Raw genomic sequence first — 17,473 nt, 5'->3', positions numbered from 1 at the left:
CGCTTATTTCACTGGTTAATGTTTGCAAACTAGCAAAAAAAGGTGTTGTCTGTAATGCCTTTAGCAAGAGGAAACCATCCAAAGCACTTCACAGGAGAGCAGTGAGAGAAGCCAGGTTGAAGCCAAACCAAAGAGAAGGATATTTGGAAGACTGGCTAACACCTTGATCAGTAAGTCAGGTTCTTAAAGGGTGATCTTGAAGGAAAGGAAGGAATTCCAGATCTCTAGGCCTAGCCAGGAATTGAGGTCAATGGATAGAGTATAAGAGGCAAGGATTGGAGAAGCATGGAGTGATTGGAGGATTACAGTTCTGGATGCCAGTTTTTGGTGGACAGTCTACGTTAGGGAGCATCAGTTTGAATGATCCAGTTGGAAGTAGGTTGGAGAGAGTTCTGAAAGAGCTACCAACATGGGAAAACATAACGTGTGTGGTAGAGTGGCTTCCTTTTACAGCAACACCCAAACACACAACTTCTATGGCCAGCATCTCTTTAAGAACAGTTGATTTGCTGAGTGAACAGTTTAAAGGTTTGAAAATTTTGAGTGGTGTGAGTGTGTTTTCTTTATGTGGGGACAAGTGAGAAGAAGACATGGAAAAGGGGAAGTGCAATATGAGAAATGCAAGGAGGGAAACCGAGATACCTGTGCCAGTGTTTGAAAGAGTGGGAGCGGAGACACTTAAGGAGATAGCAGGTGAGGAGGAATCATGGGAAAGTTTATGTAAGAGAGGTTTAGGAGTCTGAATAAGAAACAGAAATGCAAGATGAAGTTGGGTGTACTTTAACTTATGGAGACGTTTAAACTTTGGATAGTGGAAAGTTGATGAAAACAGTGTCAGTATTTGGGACATTTCATGAAGTTTTTCATGCAGTTCATTTGAGGCTGTGTGTAAAAGTAGATCCCCCACCTTTGACTGGAGATGCATTATTTTTGTAAATGATTTAATTCTAAAATATCTTTTGAGATGCTCCATGTGCAAACAGACCTGATGGCCCACTGGACATTCCTATTTGAAATTACAGTGCCACCAGGTCTGGATATCGCCTTCTGGGTCTCCATTGTTGGCAAGTCTCCTGAGAATGCTGCAGTTCCAAAATGTCTCCAGGAATGTGCAGAGTGAGTGGAGGTAAGAACAGAGAACTGACAGGGGGTCTTTCTCACCTGCCTCCCCTCCCTCTTGCCATGTCCTGGCATCACTCCTTTATCCTCCCACTAGGGTAGTGGGTCCTGCTGAGAGTTTTGAATTGTAAAGAGAAAAATTATGTGCTTTTAAAAGGAGAGGAAGCGTCAATATTCAGATACATTGTCAATCTTTATAACGTGCCTAAAAACAGTAATGCTTCATTACCTAAAAATAGGTAAATTAGACTACAGCAGTACTTGGAGAAAACAGGCCCATACTCAATGGCATTGGGCACGTAACATGGGCAGTGTTGGCTGATTCTACCTATTGAAAGGCACATGTATTGTCACATGGTAGAGTTGCTGGACGGTATTTGGAGCTTTGTGGTGTTAATGCAGATCTTAGCAGAACAGAAGAATTTAAATTCAGGTTGCTAAGTAAACTTGGGGATCTGTAATGTGGGAGTGAAGTGGCAGAATCCCATCTAATCTTCATCCTTTAGTGAAGGAAGTCTGTCCCTGCCTGACGAGGTTTATGTACGATTTGGATGAATGCATGAACAGGAGGGGATTGGAGTGATACAGGTCAAATTCAAGACATGGGACTCGCTTGGTGGGCGCCATGGGTGGTGTGGACTAGTTGGGCCAAAGGGCCTGTTTTCATACTCTTATTACTCCTATGATTCAATATGGATGTTGTAACCTGTCCTCTGATAACAAACCAAAAAGTAAAATGGGTTTGGTAATAAATTCTGGCCTTGGCTGTGATATGCACATCAGGTGAATAAATGAAGTTCGCTGTAAAGAGAGCATGTTGCAGTAAAACATTGGCATTGAAGGGCTCATGAGGATCAGCACAAAATACTATGGCCATTTGAGGCTCTGTATCCTGTGGGGAAATGACTTGTCTCCTGACATCTCAGAGGTTTTCCATCGTCACCATGCCACAAGCCCAGGAGCACGATGGGATTCTGCCCACCTGTCTGGTTGGGTGTGGCTCCAATTATACTCAGAGCTCAGCCTCTTTCAGGGCACTTGATTGTTACCCCATCCACTGCCCTTGGCATATATCCCTTCCATCTCTGATGCACCGAGTACCATCAATAAATGCTCTGCAGTTTCTGGGCCTGGCCACTCTTGACAGAACCTCTCAACCCCAATGACTCCTTCCACCAAGAATGGACAATGGCAGCAGTGAAACATTCCCTTCCAAGTAATGACTGGGAAATGTAAAGTAGCTTGTTTTTGTTGTGAACTGCCTATCTTACAGCACTATGTGTGCATCTTTATCTTAAGGATGTCACTACTTGAAGGCATTTGACCATCAGCTTCTCCAGGTATTAGAGAGAGAGGAAATACAGTAAATTCTGGCTCAGCCAGTGACAGTCAATCATTATCAATAAATAAGCAACTCATAAAAGTCACAAGCAATCCTGTAGACACCAGTGATGGCAGATGCTGGAATCTTGAGCAACAGATACAAAGCTGGAGGAACTCGAAAGGCCAAGCAGCATCTGTGGAGGGAACTGGACCCTTGATGTTTTGAATTGGAACCTGTCACCAGTCTAGGTGAAGGGTGTCAACCAGAAAAGTTAACTACCCATTTCCCTTCCTAGATGCTGCCTGGCCTGCTAGGTTTCTCCAGCATCTTGTGTATTGTTCCAGCCTCTTGTGATGCTGCTTGGAGTGTAATGAAATACAGATGGTATTAATCTGGATTCCATCTATCTGTCCGTTTGGAGTTTGGATAGTGAATTCCAAAGATTTACAACCTTCTGAGGTAAGAAATTCTCCCCTCATCTTCGTTTTAAATTAGTCTCTCTTCCCCCTACCCCCTACTCTGTAATATGAAACTTTGCCCCTTGGTCTTAGATTCTCCTACAGTGAGGTATATGCTCAGCTTCTGCTTTGCCAGGCTTATTTCCTATTTCATCACCTCTCATTCTTCTCAACTTCATTATGTCTTATGTACTTAGAAGATATCAGCACAGTTTCCACCAAATTGTTCAAGTTCACTGGAATGCTAGTTGAGATGACATCACCAACATTGGTGTCCCAGTTACAAACATTTGGCTCCATTAGGCAGTCATTTGCCCTGCAGCGGACTCTTGAAACAGAATTTGCATTCTAAGTAAGGGGGGAAGAAAACAAATTCAAGGAAGTGTTTGAACCCTCATTGGAGGGGTGTAGAATGAAACATCCCCACTGACTACCAGAAATCCCTTGCCCATGATTGCTCAAAGTGGATAAAGAGCTTTTGAAAAGGTAAGAAGAATATCAATCCCAGAGTACAGAGTTAAGTAGCACCCCATCTCACAAGCTATGCATCTAGAACAACAGTTCTTCCCTCTTGGGTCCAAGGACCCCTTGCTTGATGGTATTGGTCCATGGCATAAAAAAAAGTTGGATACCCCCAATCTAAAAAGACATGAGAAACAGCAGATCCTGAAATATGGACCAGCAAAACAATCTGCTGGATGAACCTCTGTGTTGAGCAGCATTTGTAGGAGAGGAATTGTTGATGGTTTGGATGGAAACTCTGCATCAGGACTGAGAGTGAGGTTGGTATAAAGAGAGGAGATGGGGAGTGCTGACACAGAAGTCTGAGGTGATTTGCTGGACTGGAAATAACAGGCAGGTTATCATAAGGTATGGGAGGGGAGAAGAAGGCAGGCTGGAGTCGATAGACATCCGCAGGTTTATCTGTCCATCTATCCTATCAGGCACCTCCTGCTCATTTGTGGAATGGTCTGCCCTTCCACATTAGCCTCAATGACCACCTCAGAATTCACAAGCCTGAATTGAAGCCAATCATTCTCAGTCCCAAGGGACTGCCTAAGCAGGGGAAGTTAATGGCTCAGAGAATACAGGGCGTAGGTGAGGTGGCATGAGATGATTGAGTTAAATGCTGGGGAATGATTGGAGTCGGGATGGACCATAAACAGCAGCATGAACCAGATGGACCATCGACTCTTTTTCATCCTGGGTGTATGTTGTAAAACAAGCTTGCCTTGATCACGGTGCCGTTCAGTTATACCATGTGGAGGAGCAGACTTAAATTGGGTATACTTGGAAATAGAGAGGTGATTCATTAGTTCAGTAAGATTCTGCACAGATGAAAGCTAGAAGGGTATTTCTTCAAGCTGAAGCCAGGAGATGAGAACTTAATTGAAGGGCCAGTGATTTAGGACAGGGATAGAGTCTTTTTCTGATTTGTGGTTATAAATCTTTGAAATTTATGTCTTGCATTGGTAGGGATTTACAACATTGAGTAAATTATCAAGGGCTTAGGGCATTAGGAGGGTAAAAGACTTGAAGTGTATAATTTTGTTGTGGGGGAGATGGATTGGCAATCTGAATCACTTCTGAGGATCGATTCTTCCCCCCCCCCCCCACTTTTGTGTATGTATGTTCGTTTAATTGTCATTCAACCATACATGAATACCCTTGAATACAGCCAAATGAAACAGCATTACTCCAGGGCCAAGGTGCAAATAACAGTACCAACAGTCATACACAGCACATAAGACAGCAAGCACAGACAGTATAAGGTAGAAGTAAAATACAGTCACACAAAAATATATCCAAGTTCCTGAGTCCATGAACGTTGCAGCAGTCTGTAGTTACACAATTATGTTTGTCTTCTGCCAAGCGAACACCAACCCCTGTCATTCATCAATGAGCCAATCAATGGGACTTGAAGCATTCCATACCACCAGTTTCCAGCAGAGTTTTGCAATCACAAGAAAAGCAACTGAGGTGATCGCTCACTGTTAGACTGCATACCTCCATTGTGTACTGAAGCCCCTCTGTCACAGGCAGCATTACAATCCATACCAACTCCCTCAGTTCCTCTGGCAAAGAGCAACTCAATGGGGTAGATCTGTAACACTTTAATGTTTAACAGGGTCTTGCGATTGTAAAAAAAAAGTTTTAAAAAAGACAATAACACCTTCAGTTGACCCTGTAGAAGCTGCTGCGTCAGAGTATGCTGCCATCTTACTGGAAGTGTGTTTGAACCATTAGAGAGTGCATAAGAGATTCACAGACATTCAGTGCTAAGATGGTTCTGACAACCAGGAAGTCTGCTTTTACTTCTGGGGTCAGAGATGGTGGTTTTTGGTTAAAGTAAGTAAGAACTCAATTCAGGAAACGTCTTCAGGGACTGAGTTGTCACTTGGGGCAAATGCAGTGAAGGACTTACGAGTACAGTCGGCCCTCCTTATCCACGGATTTAACCAACCGCAAAGGGTGACAGCCTAGCTTGTTGACAATTAATCATCATCTGGGCTGTAGTGTTATGTTTATTTGCATCTTAAATCCAATCATACAGCATGGAAACTAGCCCTTCAGCCCAACTTGTCCATGCTGACCAAGATCTCACACAGCTAGTCTCATTGTCAAATGTTTGGCCCATATCCCTCTAAAATAGTCCCATTCATGTTCCTGTCCAAGTGCCTATTAAGTGTTGTGAATGTTCAGTACTTACCTCAATCACCTCCTTTGGCTGCTTATTCCATGTGTGTTACTATCTGTGTTCAAAAGCTTGTTTCTCAGTTCTCTTTTCTCCCCTTAAAACTATGCCCACCAGTTTCTGATTTCCTTTCCTCAGGAATAAGACTGTACATTTACTCTATCTATGATTTTATATACCTCTATGGAATAAAGTTCTAGCTTGCACAACCTCTCCTTGTATCCCAGGCCCTCAGATCCTAACAGCATCTTCAAAACCTTCTGCATTTTTTTCTAACTGAATGATAACTCCTCTAATTGGCTGTAATTGATTGTCATGGACTAGCTGAATCAGAAGGGCCTTATACTTTGTTGGATCTCTAAATAAAAAAAAAACAAATAAGGCAACACAAATGCAATTCTTTTATTCTCTATCAATGTATAATTGCTAACCCATCAAATTTGTATTTTAAGCAGCCGGCAGAATTTGTATTTGTAGGAGATTGAAAATCCTTTGGTGTATTTTAAACACTTCAATTTCAGCCTACAAAGCTTTCCTGATATATGAATTGACATGCATGATGGAGAACCATTAGCTGTCTGGAGTGCATTCAAGGCTGAAAAGTGCAACAGATGCATCTGTTTGCAGTTTAAAACAGAATGTTAATCTCATCAGCGAATCAGAAGTCCACAATGATTTCATCCCTATTGAACTAAAAGCTTTGTAACAACTTACATTTGTACATCCAGCGGGTAATTTAGTGGATACCAGCAGTTGAGTTGCAGGCCATTTTGTCTTCTTGGCTCGGCTGTGACTCTACTCTCCGAGCCATTAGAAAAGTAATGAGTTTAACTGACAATTGAACTTATAACCTACAGTAAATCTTTGCAGCTGAAGCCAGTCTGACTAGTCCTATCTTTGGATAACAATGTCATTTATTCTCTGTCCATTTCCGTGTCTTGACAGTGCTGGAGTAGAGTACTGTCTGCACACATCTATCTGTAATGTATCCCCTACACAGACCGCTGCATCCTGTTGAACACTGATATGCAAAGCTGGTTTAAATGATTAGTTTTATTTGTCACATGTTCATCAAAACATAGTGAAGTGTGCTATTTGCGTCAAATCAGTGAAGATGATGCTGGGCAGTTTACAATTATCACCATGCTTCTGGTGCCAACATAGCATGCCCACAACTCACTAACCCTAACAGTATATCTTTGGAGTGTGGGAGGAAACCAGAGCACCTTGAAGAAACCCACACAGTCACTGGGAAAACATACAAATTCCTTACAGACAGTGATGGGATTTGAACCCTGATCTTACAATGATACTTTAAAGTATTTGGCCAATGGCTCTGTTTCTTTTACCTTTGCCTTTGATTCCAGCAAGTGGTGCTATTGTGAAATGGTGGATCACAGGCTGTGTATTTCAATTTTGTGTTTACTCTTGAATCACGTGGAGGCTAGAAGAATATCCATGATACCAATACTGCTTAGTGAGTATTATGTTAGTGTATATGTTGAATTAGTGGAGATAAGTAACAGGTAGTGAAGATAGTGTTTGGCACATTGACCTTCATCAGAATGGGCATTGAGTATGGAAGCTGGGAAGTTATATTTCAGTTGAATAGGACATTGGTGAAGTCACCCTGCTATAGATGATTTGGCATATGAATGCATGGCTGAGGAATTGGTGCAGGGTGCAAGGGTTTAGATTTCTAGATAATTCACATTTCTCCGGGGGAAGGTAGGACCTGTAACACCTGAACCTGTAGGAAACCAATATCTTTCCGGGCAGAATTGCTAGAGCTGTTGGAGAAAATTTAAACTAATTTGGCAGGGGGCTGGGAACCAGAGCTATAAGCCTGAGGATGAGACAGTTGGTATAGAAGTAAATGCAGTATGTAGTTTAGAAAGGGATCAGAATTTAGCTTCTGGGGACATTTAACATTGGGGCAAAATTGAAAAAGGCGATGAATACAGGACTGAAGGTGTTATTTGTGAATGTATGCAATATACGGAGTAAGGTAGATGATCTTGTAATGCAGCTAGAGATTGGCAGGAATGACATTGTAGGCATTACTGAGTCGTGGATAAAGGAAAATCAAAACTGGGAGTGTAACATCCATGCACAGACAGGCTGGTAGGCAAAGGAGGTGGGGTGGCTCTTTTGGTAAAAAAAAGAAATCAAATCCTTAGAAAGAGGTAATATGGCATCAAAAGATGCAGAGTCCTTGCAAAAAGAATTAAGAAATAGCATGACACTATTATAGCTTGTTGGAGGTTGGATTGTGTCTGTAAGAGACTGTAGATAATATGTTACTCCCCATGAAGGTGTGGGTTTCCACCAGGTGCTCTGGTTTTGTCCCACATTCTGAAGATGTACCAGCTAGTAGGTTAAATGGTCAATGTGAATTGTCCTGTGATTAGTCTGGGTTAAGTAGGTGCGATGCTGGCTGGTGCAGCTCTTTGGGTCAGAAGGGCCTTTTCTGTACTATATCTCTAAAATTAAAGAATTAAAAGCAAATAAAAAGATCTAGACAGGCCTCCAAATGATGGCCAAAATGTGGAGTATAAATTACAATGTGAGATAGAAAAGACATGTAAAAAGGGCAATATTACAAGAATCAAGGAGGGGGGGGGTTCAGTATGCAGGTAGCCTGGGAAAAACATGTTGGTGCTGGTTTCCAAGAGAGGGAATTTGTAAAATGCCTATATTTAAAATTATAAAATGGCTTTTTAGAGCAGCTTGGGGTTGAACCCACTACAAGCAAGGCAATTCTGGATTTGATGTTGTTTAATGAACAAGATTTGAGTAGTGCGATTAAGCTGAGGAACCGTCTGGAGGCAGTGATCAAAATATGATAGAGTTCATCCTACTGTTTGAGAGGAGAACTAAAATGGAATATATCAGAATTACAGAGGCATGAGAAAGGAGCTGGCCAGAGTTGATTGGAAGGGCACAATCAAGGATGACGGCAGACTGCAGTGGTTCGAGTTTCTGGAGGCAATTCGGAAGGCGCAGAATAAACACATCCCAACGATGAAGATGTATTCTAAAGGGAGGATGAGGCAACTGTGGCAGACAAGGGAAGTTAAAGACAGTATAAAAGCAAAAGAAAAGGCATATATAGCAAAAATTAGTGGGAAGTTAGAGGATTGGTAAGCTTTTAAAAACGAATAGAAAGAAATGGAAAAAAAGCATTGGGGGAAAATGGCGGGGGGGGGAATTGAGAAAAGAATAAGTATGAATATAAGCTAGCCAATAATAGAAAAGATACAGAAAGTTTTCCTGATAGATAAACAGTAAAATCGAAAGGCTAGAGTGGATATCAGATCACTTTAAAATTAATCTGGAGAGGTAGCAATGGGGGAAAACGATCGTGGGCTAACTTAATAAATATTTTGCATCCGTCTTCACTGAGGAAGAAACCAGCAGTATGCCAGCAATTCAAGCATTTCAGGAGCTTAATTGAGTGTAGTTGCTATTACTAAATAGAAGCTGCTTGGAAGGCAGAAAGGTCTGAAGATTGATGAGTCACCTGGACTAGATGGACAACACCCCAGAGTTCTGAAAGAGGAAGCTGAAGAGATTGTGGAGGTGTAAGTAATGATCTTTCAAGAATCACTAAATTCTGGAATGGTTCCAGAGGATGGGAAAATTACAAATCTCATTCCAATTTTTAAGAAGGGAATGAGGCAAAAGACTGTAAATTTCACACTAGCTAGCCTGATTTCAGTGTTTCGGAAGGTTTTTGAAGCCCATTAGGAAGGACGAGGTTTTGGGGTACTTGGAGGCACATTGATGATAGGCCAAAGACAATGTAATTTCCTTAAAGAGAAATGTTGCCTGACAAATCTGTTGGAATTCTTTGAGGCAATAACAGGCAAGATAGACAAAAGAGAGTTGCTGGTTGTGTTTTACTTGGATCTTTAGAAGGCTTTTGACAAGGTGCTGTAAATGAGGCTGCTAAGCAAAATGAGGGCTTGTAGCGGTGTGCTACACGCAGCGCTAAAATTACGACACGGAGTCGGTAACTGCAGTCGAAGGAAAAAACTTTATTCGAAATCTTCAGCCTCACTTTTAAGCCTCCCTCAACCTGCCCCCCGTGGCGCAGAGGCTCCAAAGCTCTGTGCTTGCAAACCCCCGTAGGCTATCTAATTGTGAGTCGGTTCGGATGTGCCAGGAAATGGGTCGCCACATAGCCCCCCCTCAGAACCGGCGATACACCCCCCAATGTCCACAGTCTGGGCCAGAACCTGCTTGGGAGGTCGGCCTCTGCGCCAAGGTGCCGGAAACTCGGCCGGTTGCGCCAGGTCCACATGGGCCGGTTTGAGGCGGTCCACCGTGAAAACCTCCTCTTTCCCCCCAAAGTCCAGCACGAACGTGGACCCGTTGTTCCGGAGCACCATAAACGGCCCCTCGTATGGCCGCTGCAGCGGTGGCCGATGCCCGCCCCTTCGTACAAACACAAACTTACAGTTCTGTAGGTCTTTGGGTACGCAGGTCGGATGCCGCCCGTGCTATGAAGTGGGTATGGGGGCCAGGTTACCGAGCTTCTCGCGTAGTCTGCCCAGGACTGCTGCGGGATCTTCCTCTTGCCCCCTTGGGGCTGGTAGGAACTCCCCGGGGACGACCAGGGGCGCGCCGTATACCAACTCGGCCGACGAGGCGTGCAGGTCGTCCTTGGGCGCTGTGCGGATGCCGAGTAGGACCCAGGGAAGCTCGTCCGCCCGGTTGGCTCCTCGCAGGCGGGCCATGAGGGCCGACTTCAGGTGACGGTGGAAACGCTCCACTAGCCCGTTCGACTGTGGGTGGTAGGCAGTGGTGTGGTGCAGCTGAGTCCCCAGAAGGCTGGCCATAGCTGACCACAGGCTGGAGGTGAACTGGGCGCCTCTGTCGGAGGTAATGTGGGCTGGTACACCAAAGCGAAATATCCAGGTGGCGATCAGGGCTCGGGCGCAAGATTCGGAGGTGGTGTCGGTGAGCGGGACCGCCTCTGGCCATCTTGTGAACCGGTCCACAATAGTCAGGAGGTGCCGCGCTCCGCACGACACTGGCAGAGGGCCCACAATATCCACATGAATGTGGTCGAAACGCCGGTGGGCGGGATGGAACTGCTGCGGTGGGGCTTTGGTGTGCCGCTGCACCTTGGCTGTCTGGCAGTGCATGCACGTTTTGGCCCATTCACTGACCTGTTTGCGGAGTCCGTGCCAAACGAACCTGCTGAAAACCATCCGGACAGTTGTCCGGATGGAGGGATGCGCCAAGTTATGAATGGAGTCGAAAACGCGGCGCCGCCAGGCTGTCGGGACGACGGGACGGGGCTGGCCGGTGGCGATGTCACAGAGTGGGGTCCTCTCACCCGGGCCAACGGGGAGATCCTGGAGCTGCAAACCGGAGACTGCGGTTCTGTAACTCAGAATCTCCTCATCCGCCTGCTGTGCCTCTGCCAGTGCCTCAAAGTCTACCCCTTGGGAAAGAGCATGAACGGTAGGGCGAGAGAGCGCATCCGCCACGACATTGTCCTTACCCGAGACGTGCCGGACATCCATCGTGTATTCAGAGATGTAGGACAGGTGGCGTTGCTGGCGGGACGACCAGGGGTCGGATGCTTTTGTAAACGCAAAGGTAAGTGGTTTGTGGTCCGTGAACGCGGTGAAGGGCCGACCTTCTAATGCCGGATTGCCAGGTAGAGCGCCAACAGTTCCCGGTCGAAAGCACTGTATTTGAGCTCGGGTGGTCGCAGGTGTTTGCTGAAAAACGCCAGGGGTTGCCAGCGACCTGCGATGAGTTGCTCCAGCACCCCACCGACTGCCGTGTTTGATGCGTCCACTGTGAGAGCGGTAGGGGCGTCCATTCTGGGATGTACTAGCATTGCGGCATTCGCCAAAGCTTCCTTCGTTTGAACGAAAGTGGAGGCGGACTCCTCGTCCCAGGTAATGTCCTTGCTCGGACCCGACATCAGGGCGAACAGGGGGCGCATGATCCGGGCAGCTGAAGGGAGGAAGCGGCGGTAGAAATTGACCATACCTACGAATTCCTGAAGGCCTTTGATCGTGGTGGGTCGGGGAAAGAGGCGGACCGCATCTACCTTAGCGGGCAGAGGGGTTGCCCCGTCTTTAGTAATCCTGTGGCCCAGGAAGTCAATGGTATCGAGTCCGAACTGGCATTTGGCGGGGTTGATTGTAAGACCGTACTCTCAGTCGGGCGCAGAGTTGACGGAGGTGGGACAGATGCTCCTGATGACTGCTGCTGGCTATGAGGATGTCATCCAAATAGATGAACGCGAAGTCCAGGTCCCGTCCCACCGCGTCCATTAACCGCTGGAACGTCTGTGCGGCATTCTTCAGGCCGAACGGCATGCGGAGGAACTCGAAAAGGCCAAACGGGGTGATGAGAGCCGTTTTGGGGACGTCGTCAGGATGCATCAGGATTTGATGGTACCCTCAGACGAGGTCTACCTTGGAGAAGATCCGTGCGCCGTGCAGGTTTGCTGCAAAGTCCTGAATGTGCGGCACAGGGTAGCGGTCCGGTGTGGTAGCCTCGTTCAGCCTGCGGTAGTCGCCGCACGGTCTCCATCGCTTTGGGCACCATGTGCAGGGGGGAGGCCCATGGGCTGTCGGATGATCCCCAATTCCTCCATCCTCTGGAACTCCTCCTTCGCCAGTCGGAGCTTGTCCGGGGGAAGCCGCCGAGCGCGGGCGTGGAGGGGTGGCCCCTGGGTCGGGATGTGGTGCTGTACGCCGTGCCTGGGCATGGCCGCTATGAACTGCGGTGCCAGAACCGATGGGAAATCCGCCAGGACCCTGGTGAAGTCGTTGTCGGACAGCGTGATGGAGCCGAGGTGAGGGGCCGGCAACTGGGCTGCACCCAGGGAGAACGTCTGAAAGGTCTCGGCGTGTACCAGTCTCTTCCTGGGCAGGTCGACCAGTAGGCTGTGAGCCCGCAAAAAATCCACACCCAGAAGCGGTTGGGCTATGGCGGCCAGTGTGAAGTCCCATGTGAACTGGCTGGAGCCGAACTGTAGCTGCACCTGACGGGTGCCATAGGTCCTTACTGTGCTGCCATTCACGGCCCTCAGGGGGGGACCCGGTGCCCTGCTGCGGGTGTCGTAACTCGTCGGAGGTAAAACGCTGATCTCAGCCCCAGTATTGACCAAAAACCGGCGTCCCGACCTTCTATCCCACACATACAGGAGGCTATCCCAATGGCCAGCCGCCGTAGCCATCAGCGGCGGCTGGCCCTGGCGTTTCCCGGGAACTTGCAGGGCGGGCGACAACAGCGGGCTTCTGCGCCCCACCGCTGGTGGTAGAAGCACCAGTGTTTATTGGGCCGGGGGTTGGCGGGCTTTGCGGCCGGGCCTGGACTGGTTTGCTGCCGGGAGCGTGGCTGGGAGATCTGTGCGATGGACGCCCCGCTCACCTTTTTGGCGTTCCACAGCAAGTCCGCCCGGGCTTCCACCTTCCGGGGGTCACTGAAATCCGCGTCGGACAGCAGCAGGCGCATGTCCTCGGGCAGCTGCTCCAGGAATGCCTGCTCAAACATGAGGGAGGGCTTGTGTCCTCCGGCCAGAGACAACATCTCATTCATTAAAGCCGATGGAGGTCTGTCGCCCAAGCCATCCAGGTGCAGTAAACGGGCAGCCCGCTCGCGCCGTGAGAGTTCGAAAGTCCTGAGGAGCAGGGCTTTGAATTCCGTGTACTTGCCGTCTGCCGGGGGCGACTGTACGAACTCCGCGACCTGGGCCGCTGTGTCCTGGTCGAGGGAGCTCACCACTTAGTAGTAGCGGGTGTCTTCTGAGGTGATCTGGCGAACGTGGAATTGGGCTTCGGCTTGCTGGAACCATAGGTTCGGGCGCTGTGTCTGGAAACCCGGCAGTTTCAACGAAACCGCATGAACAGAGGCGGCATCGGTCATTTCTGGTCCAAAAATCGTTTGGACTGTCGGGGTCACCAATTGTAGCGGTGTGCTACATGCAGCGCTAAAATTACGACACGGAGTTGGTAACTGCAGTGGAAGGAAAAAACTTTATTCGAAATCTTCAGCCTCACTTTTAAGCCTCCCTCAACCTGCCCCCCGTGGCGCAGAGGCTCCAAAGCTCTGTGCTCGCAAACCCCCGTAGGCTATCTAATTGTGAGTCGGTTCGGATGTGCCAGGAAATGGGTCGCCACAGGCTCATGGTTTTGCAGGAAAGATGCTAGCATGGGGATACTGGGAGGAGGCAAAGAGTGGGAATAAAGGGGGCCTTTTCTGTTTGGCTACCAGTGACTAGTGATGTTCCACAGAGGCAGGTGTTGTCACTATTTTTACTCGCGCTTGTGTCACTGATTTGTGTGACAGAATTGATGGCTTTGTGTCCAAGGTTGTGGATGATACAAAGATCGGTGGAGTAGCAGGTGGTGGTGAGGAAGTAGTGAGTCTGTGGAAGGACTCAGACAAATTAGGAGAATAGGCAAAGAAGTGGCAGATGGAATATAATGTAAGGAAATGCATGGTCATCCAATTTAATCGAGTGAATAAAAGCTATTTTCCAAACAGGGAAAAGAATTCAGAAATCAAAGGTGCAAAGAGACTTGGGCCCTCATATAGGATTCCTTAATTGTTAATTTGCAGGTTGTTAGTGGTAAGGAAGAAAAATACAATGTCAGCATTTGTTTTGCGAGGACTAGAATTGGTTAAACCACACTTGGGGTATTGAGAGTAGCTTTGTTCCCCATATCGAAGAAAAGATGAGCTGGTGTTGGAGAGGGTCCATAGAAGATCCATGAGAATGATTCCAGGAAAGAAAGGGTTAATGTATGGGGAGCTTTTGATGGCTCCGGATGTATTCGCTGGACTTTAGAAGAATGAGGAGGTTGGGGAGGGATCTCATTGCAACCTTCTGAATATTGAATGGCCTGGGTAGAGTGGATGTGGAGATAGTGTTTCCTGTAGTGGGCAGGTCTAGAAACAGGCTACAGCCTCACAATGGAATGTTACTCAACACAGATGAGGATTTTTTTTTTAGCCAGAGAGTGGTGAATCTATAGAATTCATTACTACAGATGGCTGTGGAAGCCAAGTCATTGGGTATATTTAAAATGGCAGTTGATAGGTTGTGAATTAGTTAGGGTGTTAAAAGTTATAGGGAGAAGGGAGGAGAATAGCGTTGAGAGGGATACCAAGTCAGCCATGATGATGAACTGTTGACCCAGCACAAGACAAGCTATTTTGCCTTCATCTATGGATGGCCCAGCACGAGATGAGGAACTGCTCCGTACTGGTTCTTGCAGAAACGTGGCCCCAGGGCAACATTCCATTCACCATCAATCTTCAGGGAATTGTGCTAATATTATTTCTGTGACTGTGTGTGCTATTGTAACTATATGTTTACTCATGGTCCCAGAACACAACCTACACTGTCAAGAAGGTTCACCAGCTCCTTTACTTTCTGAGGAGGCTGAAGAGAGCTGGACTTTGCATATCCATACTCGCGTCAGTCTACAGATAGACAGTAGAGTGCATCATAACAAGCTGCATCGTTGCTTGTCATGGAAACCACACTGGTGGACAGGAAGGTTCTACAACAGGTAGTCAAAGCCTGATTTTGTGCTGCATTGCATCTGGAGTAACAATTATTTTGTTTTCCTTACATTTGTGTATAGGAAATCATTAAACAATCTTAAATCTTGAATGTACTCTGTCTGACTATATGTACTGTGTTTTGCACAGAGGAATGCTGTTTCATACATTTGTATAGTTGAATGACAATCAAAAATCACACTTGAACTTGAAATGAGGCGGACTTGATTGGCTGAATGGCCTGATTTTGCTCCTGTATCTTATGGTCTCAGCATCCTCTGATGCTGGAGGAGCAGTGGGTCAAGCAGGATGTATGGAGACAAAGTGTTAGGCAATGTCTCTGGGTGAGATCCTGTATTTGGACTGAGAATTTATAAAAGGAGATTAGCAGTATAAAGAGATGAAAAAGAGGGGTGAGGCGAGGACTGGCAGGTGCTGAAACTAAATGAGAAGGGGGATGTTGCATATCTTGTTGCCAAATGAAATGCAGAGAAAGTGAGAGTCATACTTATTTCAGGTTACCTTTTAGAAAATAAAGTTAAAAGTTGGAACTGGGCTACCTCTTAATTATTGTTTAATTAACAGCGATTGAATTGACACTTGTAAAATATTACTCTTCCAAAGTGTGACATTTGTCAGATGAAGGGTGAGCCATAGAGAAAGAAAGCCTCTAATTATCACGTACTTATCACCCATTATTTTGGTAGAAAATGTTTGTGTTCCAATTAGTGAATCAAAATAAAATCTTGTGGTTGCTGGGAATCTGAATTAAAACCAGAAAATGCTGGAAATGCTCAATAGGTCCAAGAGTATGGTGTTACATTTCAGATCCATGCAGCCTGGTCAGAATCAGTTCTAGTTGGTTCTAATCATCAGTGGCCAGGTGGTTAAGGTGTTCATCTAGTTATCTGGAGGTTGCTAGTTCGAGCCTTGGCTGAGGCTGCATGTGTGTCACTTAACCACACATTGCTCTGCAGCGACACCGGTTCCAAGCCCTTCCCTTGGACAACACTGGTGGTGCGGAGAGGGGAGGCTTGCAGCTTAGGCAACTGCCAGTCTTCCATTTTAAAAAAAACCTTGTCCAGGCTTGTGCCCTGGAAACTTTCCAAGGTGCAAATCCATCCTACACTACAATCACCAGTAATAATGATTGAGAAAAATCTTTTCTTTCCCCCTTGCAACGGAGAAGAGGCCATTTATTCTATTAGGTGGTAGTCTGAGGAATCCCACTCCCCTGCTATTTTCACACATTTTGAATTCTTCCACCCAATTTACAGTGACAATTAACCTATGAATCTTATGTTCATTGGGATGTTGGAGAGAGGAACTGGAGTACCTAGAGAAAAGCTGCAAGGCTACTGGTAATTCATCAGTTTGTTTATTAATGCACCAAAGTACAGTGAACATCTGTGTTGCATGCTGATCACTGCACCCCATGAGTACTTCGAGATAGTGCAAGAGGAAAGTAATTGCAGAATATAGTGATACAGTTAGAGAGAGTGCAGTGCAGGCTGACAATAAGGTGCAAGACAGTTAAGAGGTAGATTGTGAAGTCAAGTGTCCCCTTGGATCATACAAGAGTAATCTGGCAGTGGGATAGAAGCTGGACTTGAGTCTGTTGGTGCATGTTTTCAAGCTTTTGTATCTGCTGCCTGATGGAAGGCGGAAGAAAAGAGTGACTGGGGTACGAGGGATATTTGACTGTGTTGGCTCCTTGTCCGGGTCAGAAGGGAACATAGACAGAGACCATTGAGGGGTCTCCCGCTGAGGGGGAGTCTTGTTCACATGATAAGTGTCATCTGCAAACTTGTAGATGTCATTAGAGCAGAATCTGACCCCACAGTTGTTAGTGTAAATAAATAAGATGGACAGATTTTTGGGAAGTAGGAATTAGAAGGGCAAGTGGACCCACAGTCCAGGATAAGCCAAGTACTTGTTGAGTGGTAGAGCAGGTTCAGGTGATTGTATACCTATTTTTTTTTCCTTTCCATACCTTAATTTAAAAAAAGCTTCTGCCCAATTCCTGACTAGAAATTCTAATTTAAAGTAATAGTTTGACGGAAATTACTTTTTGCTTTTGCCTTGTGTTTTTGCACTGATGGGTTTAATAATTCCTTTTGATGATCAAGAATCAGAGCAATCTTCACGTCAGCTCAGAACTGTTTGCTGTACCGTTTGTCGACAGCAGCATGCTTTCATCACCAGTGTGAATACATTAAAACATTTATAAGATTTTAAATGTCCCATTCCTCATTCATGAAATTAAGATGACTGGAGCGAAGATTTGTGGCTCTAATTGAAGTTCAAATGCAGAACGGGAACAAGAATGGT

At 46.2% G+C, this 17,473-nt stretch overlaps 1 protein-coding gene across 2 annotated transcripts in view; it reads left to right on the top strand.

Annotated features, from left to right (window-relative positions):
- ctdp1 (CTD (carboxy-terminal domain, RNA polymerase II, polypeptide A) phosphatase, subunit 1) overlaps positions 1 to 17,473 on the top strand; it is a 324,193-nt gene that overhangs the window by 64,600 nt on the left and 242,120 nt on the right. The gene's annotated exons all lie outside the window — the stretch shown is intronic.

Source organism: Hypanus sabinus, chromosome 1 (assembly GCF_030144855.1).
Source record: "Hypanus sabinus isolate sHypSab1 chromosome 1, sHypSab1.hap1, whole genome shotgun sequence".
Taxonomy (NCBI): domain Eukaryota; kingdom Metazoa; phylum Chordata; class Chondrichthyes; order Myliobatiformes; family Dasyatidae; genus Hypanus; species Hypanus sabinus.
Note: the sequence above shows the minus strand (reverse complement) of the source record. Positions and strands in the feature narration are given on the sequence as shown.